Source organism: Bubalus kerabau, chromosome 11, assembly GCF_029407905.1.
Source record: "Bubalus kerabau isolate K-KA32 ecotype Philippines breed swamp buffalo chromosome 11, PCC_UOA_SB_1v2, whole genome shotgun sequence".
NCBI lineage: Eukaryota > Metazoa > Chordata > Mammalia > Artiodactyla > Bovidae > Bubalus > Bubalus kerabau.
This window is the reverse complement of record NC_073634.1, coordinates 74,177,350-74,185,934: the sequence shown is the minus strand read 5'-3', so window position 1 is coordinate 74,185,934 and position 8,585 is coordinate 74,177,350. Positions and strand designations below refer to the sequence as shown.

Below are 8,585 nucleotides of genomic sequence, written 5' to 3'. Positions count from 1 at the left end.
AAAATACACACACTCAGCTGGTTGGTAATAGTGCTCAGCTGAGTGTCTCTGAGGACACTTGGAGGTCATGCTTATACATGGGGGGACTCCAGTCTTGATCCAAAGGTGCAGTACAAGGTGCTATGGGACCTTGACTCTGGGGCTGCCCTAGAATATAGCACTGTCGTGCCCTTCGGGACATTTAGAAATGATTCAGTGTTTATGCAATTTTTTTTTTAATTGAGGTAAAATTCACAAAACTATAAAAGCAACCATTTTATGAACTTCTCTGGCAGTCCAGTGGTTGAAACTTTCAGTGCAGTTTGGATCCCTGGTCAGCGTGCTAAGATCCCATATGCCTCCTGGCCAAAAAAAAAAACCAAAAACAAAACATAAAACAGAAGCAGTATTTTTAACAAATTCAGTAAAGGCTTAAGAAATACTGGTCCACATCAAGAAATCTTTTAAAAAGTAACCATTTAAAAGTGAACAATTCAGTGGCATTTAGTACGTTCACAATGTTGCTCAACGACCATTTCTGTCTAGGTCTAAAACATTTTCATCACTGTGAGAGGAAGCCCTGACCCATTACACAGTTGCTCCCTTCCCCTTACCTCCAGTCCCTAGCAACCACCCATCTGCCTACTGTCTCTATGGATTTATATTGAGGTAGAACTTTTGAGAATCCCAATGACTCTATTTTCTGAACTAAAAAAACAATCGTGAGACCTTAGCATGGAAAATAATAGCTATGAATAGTGATGTAGTTTCCTTCTTATTTTAGCGCTTTGTAGATTTTATATGCTTTCACTTACCTGGGCTTATTCAGAAGCCCAAGAGACAAATGTTGCTGAACACGGTGGAAATTATCAGCTCCAGGAGAAATTCCTTTTCCCTTACGCAGTGGTGTGTCTGGTACGCTGGCAAATACAGTCACCACCTTGATCTGCTGCATGAGGCATGCATTTGTTTCTCAAGAAAATATGGAAAAAATCTGAAAAGACAGATTTTGTTCATGGATAAAAACAGGCACTCTCTTTGTGTTGTAAGCATAGGAAAACCACATTTAAATTAACTTTAAAAATTAATGTAGATGGAGACTGTCACCATCATATTCTTACAGGTATGATGGAGAAAATATTCATTCAAAATTATTTTTGTGTCCCTACCAAGTCCATGACACCATGCAGACACCACTGGGGATAAAGTCGTATAAGACTGTTTATACAGATGTTATATAAGGTGTTTCTTTGCCTCACAGTCATGTTTTCATTTGAATAACAATTACTACCTAGAGGTTTCCCTCAAGGAGGTTGCAATGTGATGGGAGGAAAGGGACAGGAAAGAGATATTCACAGTAGAATGTGGTAAGTGGCTCAGCTTGTGGCTGGTGGGGGTTTCAGAGAAGATTCTGCAGTGGAAGGGTCCCTGGGCTGGGAGGGGAGTAGAGTCTGTACAGAACAGAGTGGAGGGTGGGCATGCTGGGCAGGGAACAGTCTGAGCAAAGACCTGTGTGGAAGGAAAGCATGGGGCAGCCTTGGGAACCAGGAAGGAGTACCCAGCATCTGGAGCATGGGCAGGTTTAGGGGATGCTGGAAATTTAACCTGTGATCTTAACAGCCTCAATGAGAGTCTTGAGTCTTGCTGTCAGTTGGTCATTCAGCCCAAAGTAGTGCCTCTTTGTGCCAGGCTGTCCCCCGTGCTTTGGAGATAGAGGTGATAAGCACTCACATGCACACACACCCACACGCACACACACCAGCCATTGTCTAATGGGGCGGTCTGATCACATAATTACAAGGTCAGTGAGCGCCTCAAAGACATATAAGCTGTTGTGGCTGCGGATTATCACCGGGACTTTCCCTAATCGGGGGGGCTTTTCCAGAACTAGCCCCACTTAAGGTGAGACCCCAAAAGTCAGCAGAAATGAGACCTTTGTTTTGAGGTATTGGGAGCTGTAAACGAAGGGCCAGTGGATGCGGCTACAGTCACTCTAGGAAGATTAAGGTAGATGTGCAGGATAGACGGGGGTGGGGCGGAAGAAGGCCAGGGGCTGGGAGCCCTTGAGAAGGCTCTGCCCATAGCCCAGGAGAGAGCCAGCCTGTCTCCCGTCTGCCCTCCTTCACCTGCTTTAACAGAGAAGGGGTTCTCCTGCTCCCCAAAACTCATTCCTCCCACCTTCTTCTCAGGGATCCTCTTCAAGTAGCTTCTTCCTCTTCTTATTCCATCATTGACCTCTACCTCTCTAAGGGTCCTTTCCTTTAAATGAGGCCAAGTCTTGCCCATTTAAAAAATAAGAACCCTCCATGACTCCACCCCCTAGGTCAGCTTCAGAGGAGTTACCTCTACGTGCTGGGCCCACTTCCTCACCTCCCACTCTTCCTTCAACCCACTCAAGTCTGCTTCCACCTCCACTGTCCTGAGGCTACTTCCTTGTGACCAAATCCTGCAGACTTGTCTCGGCCTGCATCTTCCTGGGCTGTAGCGCCGCTGACGGCTCTGCTCACTGTTCCTTCCTTGCAGGGCCATTTTCTTTGACTTCCTTCTTCCTGTCCTCGTCTCTTCCTCACCACCACCAACTCCTGTCTTACCTCCAAAGTGTGTTTCAGATCTGAGTGTTCTATCCAGCCCTACAGTTACCATCCTTGTACAAGCCTCTGTCACCCCTCACCCGCACAACTCCGGTCACCTCCAATCCCCTCCTGCAGCCAGAACATCAGCATTGTGTCTGCAGGTTTTGGGTCCCAACCACTAAATTGATGATGTAAGTCTCCCACCCGACCCCTGTCTTAGAGGTATATCAATTAGGATTACATTCAGCTGCCAGTGACAGAAAACCCAAATAAGCAGAACTGTGAACACACAGAGCTTCTTTCTCTCCCTTAAAAGTCTGGAGCCAGAAGCTTGAGGGCTGGTCTGGTGGTTTCAGGAAGTTGTCAGGGGCCAGGATCCTCTTTTCTGTCCGTTCCCAAGGTATGGCTCTAATTTCCATGATCTACATTCTAGCAAACTCTAGCCATCATATTTGCTTTCCAAGAAACAGTATGGCAAAAAGGGAGAGGGGCATCCCTTTCCCTCTTTTATTTCAACTCCCATTTTACTGAGACTTTCCTGAAAGTCCTTTTGACATTTCTGCTTATATTTTGTTAGCTAGAACGTATACACATGGTCAGAGCTAGCTGCAAGGGAGTCTGGGAAATGTACTCTTAAATACAGCCTTAGTGATATACAGCCTTAAGGCATAAAATTGAGGATTGTGTTATTGAGGCAAAAAGGGAAGAATGGGCACTGGAATAACCAAAGAGCAGTTTCTGCCATAGTCACCCTAAAATTCGCATGCCCCCTTCTTGTACATCAAATTCTTTCCTTTCCTCCCCAGGGGAGATGACCCCAAAACCTCATGCAGATCAAGGATCATCAGGCTATGTGCAACCCTCTTCATGGGCTCCACATGGTCTGAGCACATAGACACGAAAACCCTCCACCCCATGCTGACTATGGCAGGTGGAATAGGAGCAGGATAACTGCAATGAGGACTCCCATTCAGAGAAAAGAAGCATGGCAACACATCTGGCACTGGTTCATGACAACGATCAGATGCTGATGGGCTGGAGGAGGGAGCCCCCCTACCTCGGCAGTGGAGCTTTGTCCATCGTCCATGTCTCTGGGCTTTTCCTTCTGGGAGGCTCTTATCCCCCATGGCTACCCCTGAAACAGGCATTGGTGAGAGGGGCCCCTGGGAGCTTCAGAGTGTTCACCTCTACCTCCTGCTGCTGCAGACTGTGGATCCCAGCGATTGTATTAGGAAGTAATGGTCATAGTCAATACTTTTTATTGTTTGTTCAGTGCTTTCAAAAAAAAAACTTAGCAGGCTTTCAATCTATCTGCTTCTGATCAGTTTCTTATATAAAATCCACAACTACAGACCTACTGCAGCCATCATTCTAACACTGCAGGGGAACCAGGGGAGACTTGAGAAAGTTAAATTCAAACTTGCCCTGTGCCTAACCACACTGCAGTTTACTTTGATGTGAAGACCTTTAGAGTGATATGTAAGGGCATCTCTTCCCAGAGCTCCCCTCTCCCTTTGCAGTCTGGGACTTCAACTGGAAGATAGACAATGAAGATACACACCTGACTTGCTCCCACACTTGCGTCCTTTCTCACCTCCTCCCCGCCATCCTCCAGACCTGAGATCAGGGCTCTCCTGTCTGTTCTCCTCTTTAGATAAAGCTCTAAGGTCAGTTCTGTCAGGCTGGCTTCTTGATATATTACAGAGAAAGTTAAAGACATCCAGAATATCCTTTTTCTTAATAAAGACCGTCTTTCAAGACCATTGTCTGGCTGAAGAATCTGATTTTGAATGTCTGCAGCTCAATACTCCTTATCCCCTTCTCTGAATATTTTTTTCTTTGATCACTCTAACACCACTTTCAAGGCAAGCAGACCAATGCACTGACCAGGAAGGTCACATACACAGAAATGCAAAAGAGAAATGCAAGTGATCCTATTTTTCAAAATAGGATCCTGCTTACATCATTCAAGACTTCCTGTTTTGCAGAGGGTAAGTCCAAAATGTGTAAGAGTGTTCTGTGGGGTTTGATTCCTGCTACCTCCCCAGCTTTATCTGGTCAAACTTCCAGCCTCACATTTTCACAAGAACCACACTGGACTTTTCTCAGTTCCTTCAGCATGTTTTGCTGAGGACCTTCATAACAGCTTTAGTGTCGTCTGGAAAGATCTTTGCCTCTCTCACTGACCATCTCCTGTTCATTCATTCCTCAGGTTTCAATTTAAAGGACCTGCCATGGCATCCCTTAGAGTACCTTGCACATTTTGGACTATTTAATTATTTTAAATAACATATGATGTATCTCTGCTTCCCATTGGAAATCAGCTGTAGAGGGGGGCAAGAATGACCTCTCTTCTGTCTGCCTGGCACATCCTTAGGTCATCATAATCTCTAATCTACGTTAGAACAATGAGTTTCTAAAATGCAAAGCTGCTTAAATTCCTTCTCTTTTCACTCAGGTTAAAGTCAGTCTCCTTTATGCAGCTTCCAAGGCAAAGTGTGATCTGGCCCTATCTTTTCTCACTTGTCTCCCTCTCCCCTTCTGTGTTCATCTAGATTGAAATATTGTTTAGGGTATTGTAGGGGCTGAACCTTTGCCTGTAAGTCTTCAGGTAAGTTATGCCTAACTCCTGGTATAAATGACTCTCATCCTTTGGCTCCTAGCTGAGAGAGCTGCACTGATGGATGGATGGACGTGCCATTCATCCTGTTCTAGGTGCCAGAAATGGTGCTAAGTGCAAAGGAAACAGCATGAACAAGGCAGACAGCATCCCCAGTCTATCTGCCCTGGATAGCCTCACCCTGAGGCTGAGTTACCTGTCTTTCCTCTGGGTTCCTCTGGCTCTCTGAAAAACCTCTAGCAGTGCCTCATCACACTGCTGCAATGATTGCTACCTGTCTCCCCTGCCAGCCCAGAAGCTATTTGTTGAATGACTCTGCTGCCGCTACTGCTGCTGCTAAGTCACTTCAGTCGTGTCCGACTCTGTGACCCCATAGACGGCAGCCCACCAGGCTCCCCCGTCCCTGGGATTCTCCAGGCAAGAACACTGGAGTGGGTTGCCATTTCCTTTTCCAACGTGTGAAAGTGAAGTCGCTCAGTCGTGTCCAACTCTTCGCGACCCAATGGACTGCAGCCTACCAGGCTCCTCCATCCATGGGATTTTCCAGGCAAGAGTACTGGAGTGGGTTGCCATTAAGAATGAAAAATGGTACAGTCACTTTGGAAGACAGTTTGGCAGTTTCTTATAAAACTAAGCACACTCTTAAAGTTTTTTCTTACTTTATTGAAGTATAGTTGATTTACAAGGTTGTGTTAGTTTCTGGTGTACAGCAAAGTGCCTCAGTTTTATATATATACATAATAGTTTGCATTTGCTAATCCCAAACTCCAACTCCATCAGTCCCCCTTCCTCCAGCCCCTTTGGCAACCACAGTCTGTTCTCTATGTCTGTGAGTCTGTTTCTGTTTCACAGATAAGTTCATTTGTGTCATATTTTGGATTCCACATATAAGTGATAGCACATGGTATTTGTCTTTCTGACTTCACTTAGTATGATGATCTCCAGGTCCATACGTGTTGCTGCAAACAGCTTCACTTCATTCTCTTTATGGCTGAGTAGGAATCCATTACACACACACACACACCCCCCACACACATCTTCTTTATCCATTCATATGTCAATGGACATTTTTGTTGTTTCCAACACATACATATCTATCAACAGTTACCTTAAATGTCAATGAACTAAATACTCCAATTAAAAGACAGAATGGCAGGTTGGATAAAAAACAAGGGCCTACATTAAACATACTCTTTATGAACCCACAGTGGTGCTTCTAGGTATTTTCCCAAGTGATTTGAAAAGTTCTGTCCATGCAAAAACCTGCGCATGGATGTTTACAGCAGCTTTATTCATAATTGGCAAAACTTGGAAGCAACCAAGATGCCCTTCAGGAGGTGGATGAAGACAGAAACTCTGGTTTCCATCCAGAAAATGGAATATTATTCAGTGATAGAAATAAATGAGTGATTAAGCCACAAAAAGACATGTGCAGGGTATTGTGTGGATATAGAAGGTGTGCTTTTATTCGATGAAATTGCTATGTAAAGGGTATGTGTAATAAGCTCTTGGAAAGAACAGTTACTTTAAACCGAGGGCAGCGGCCTTTCTCAGACCTGTGGAAACAGGAGCAGGTGTGTGGGTTGTGGAGGTGCCAGAGCTCTCACTTCCTCTATGTTCTCAGGAGTCCTGGTGGTGACCTGGGTCATCCCCACCCACACTCTGCATACCAAGCCCAGGGTCCAGCCCTCAAACAGCAGTGAGATGGAGCATAAAGGAACCGGGGTGGCCCTTCTGGATTTTTCACACTCAGGATGGAGCCAAGAGCTGACCCTGAGGGATCTAGCATTGGGGTTAGCAGGCATTCAAGTCTTTAAAGTCCTATTGGGTGGCTCATTAGCTGTGTGAACTTGGATGAGTTACTTAACCTTCCTGAACTTCCATTTTCTTATTTGCAAGATGAGGCTAACCCTCCAGAGGATTATTGGAAGGATTATGTGAGATAACATACTTAAGGTGACTCAAACCCAGTAAGCCCTGCATAATGATTTACGCCATTGTTATACAGCCCTCCTTCCTTCTTACAACACAATGGAGGTGCAACCCAGAGAGTGGAAGCAGCTGGTTCAAGGCTACACAGCTGGCTCATGGCTGTCTGGGGCTTCCTCTGAAATCATTTCCCGGGCTGCCTTGGTCGGGCCTATTCTGAGAATCCCTAACAGATAGGATGAATTGATAGCCTGCATTTCACATCATAATGGAATTACAAAACCATAGGCTGCTACTTTTTTCCAGCTCTGCCACTAGTTTGCAAACTGGGATGGTTTGTTTGAGTTCCTCTGTGCTGAGTTCCACCCACTTCACGGAGCTGGCCTCCCTGTGGGAGACAGCAGGGCTCCAAGGATCACACACCTCTCCCTCTGCAAGAGCTATGTTAGCATTCCAGAGCCCCTGGTCTGCTCATCCTGCAGCCAGACCCAGTGCCAGACACCCCACCCCCACCTCTCCTGAGTGGACCCAGACTCATCAGCATTTCCCTGACTTTGTGACACCTTATCCCCTTCTCAAAAGTGCTGCCTGACATACAGATCTTTTGTACAATTAAAATGAATCAAAAATACGTTATTCTCTTTGGAACATTTCACAACAGCCCTGGAGATAATGAAAGACATGTCTGTGTTGTGAAATAGAACCAGGAGTTCCAGCTCCATAAAGCTGTCTCTGACACCCCAAAGCCAGGCATTTGGTGACCTGCAGTGTCTGCCCTGGGCACATCTCTCTGTTGAAGTCTCTGCTACTTTGGACCCCTCTCATCCCCTCCTCCCACCATGTCAGAGCTCCTGCCCCCATAACTACTGTCTCAGAAGCCATCACTCCTTCCCCTTCTCTGTGCTGCTGACCCTGCTGCCCACACCACCCCAAGGGCTGGAGGAGCAGGTGTGAGCAGGTTAGGGCCATGGCCAAGAAATGCAGGTAGCCTTTAGCAGCTGGAAAAGACAAGGAGATGGATTCTTTTCTGGAGCCTCCAGAAGGAATACAGCCTTGTAGAAACCTTGATTTTCATCCAGTGGGATATCTGATCTACAGAGTAAGATAATAAATATGTGTTATAACATATTATAACATGTTATTGACCAGAGATGTATTAATATGTCTTTTGTGCAGTTCAGTTCAGTCGTTCAGTCATGTCTGACTCTTTGCGACCCCATGAACTGCAGCACACCAGGCCTCCCTGTCCATCATCAACTCCCGGAGTTTACCCAAACTCATGTCCATTGAGTCGGTGATGCCATCTAACCATCTCATCTTCTGTCGTCCCCTTCTCCTCCTGCCCTCAATCTTTCCCAGCATCAGGGTCTTTTCAAATGAGTCAGCTCTTCGCATCAGGCGGCCAAAGTATTGGGGTTTCAGCTTCAACATCAGTCCTTCCAATGAACACTCAGGACTGAGCTCCTATAGGATGGACTGGTTGG

General features: G+C 45.8%; 1 long non-coding RNA gene across 2 annotated transcripts; it reads right to left on the bottom strand.

Annotated features, from left to right (window-relative positions):
* Positions 1–214: 214 nt before the first annotated feature.
* LOC129623325 (uncharacterized) lies at positions 215–2,477 on the bottom strand. Of its 2 annotated transcripts, none has more exons than XR_008700486.1 (3): positions 2,350–2,477; positions 795–973; positions 215–341 (listed from the first exon to the last, which is right to left on the bottom strand). It is a non-coding gene; the product is annotated as an uncharacterized LOC129623325 (long non-coding RNA). The 2 variants fall into 2 exon arrangements; XR_008700485.1 differs by lacking the exon at positions 2,350–2,477 and adding an exon at positions 2,158–2,262.
* Positions 2,478–8,585: the final 6,108 nt, after the last annotated feature.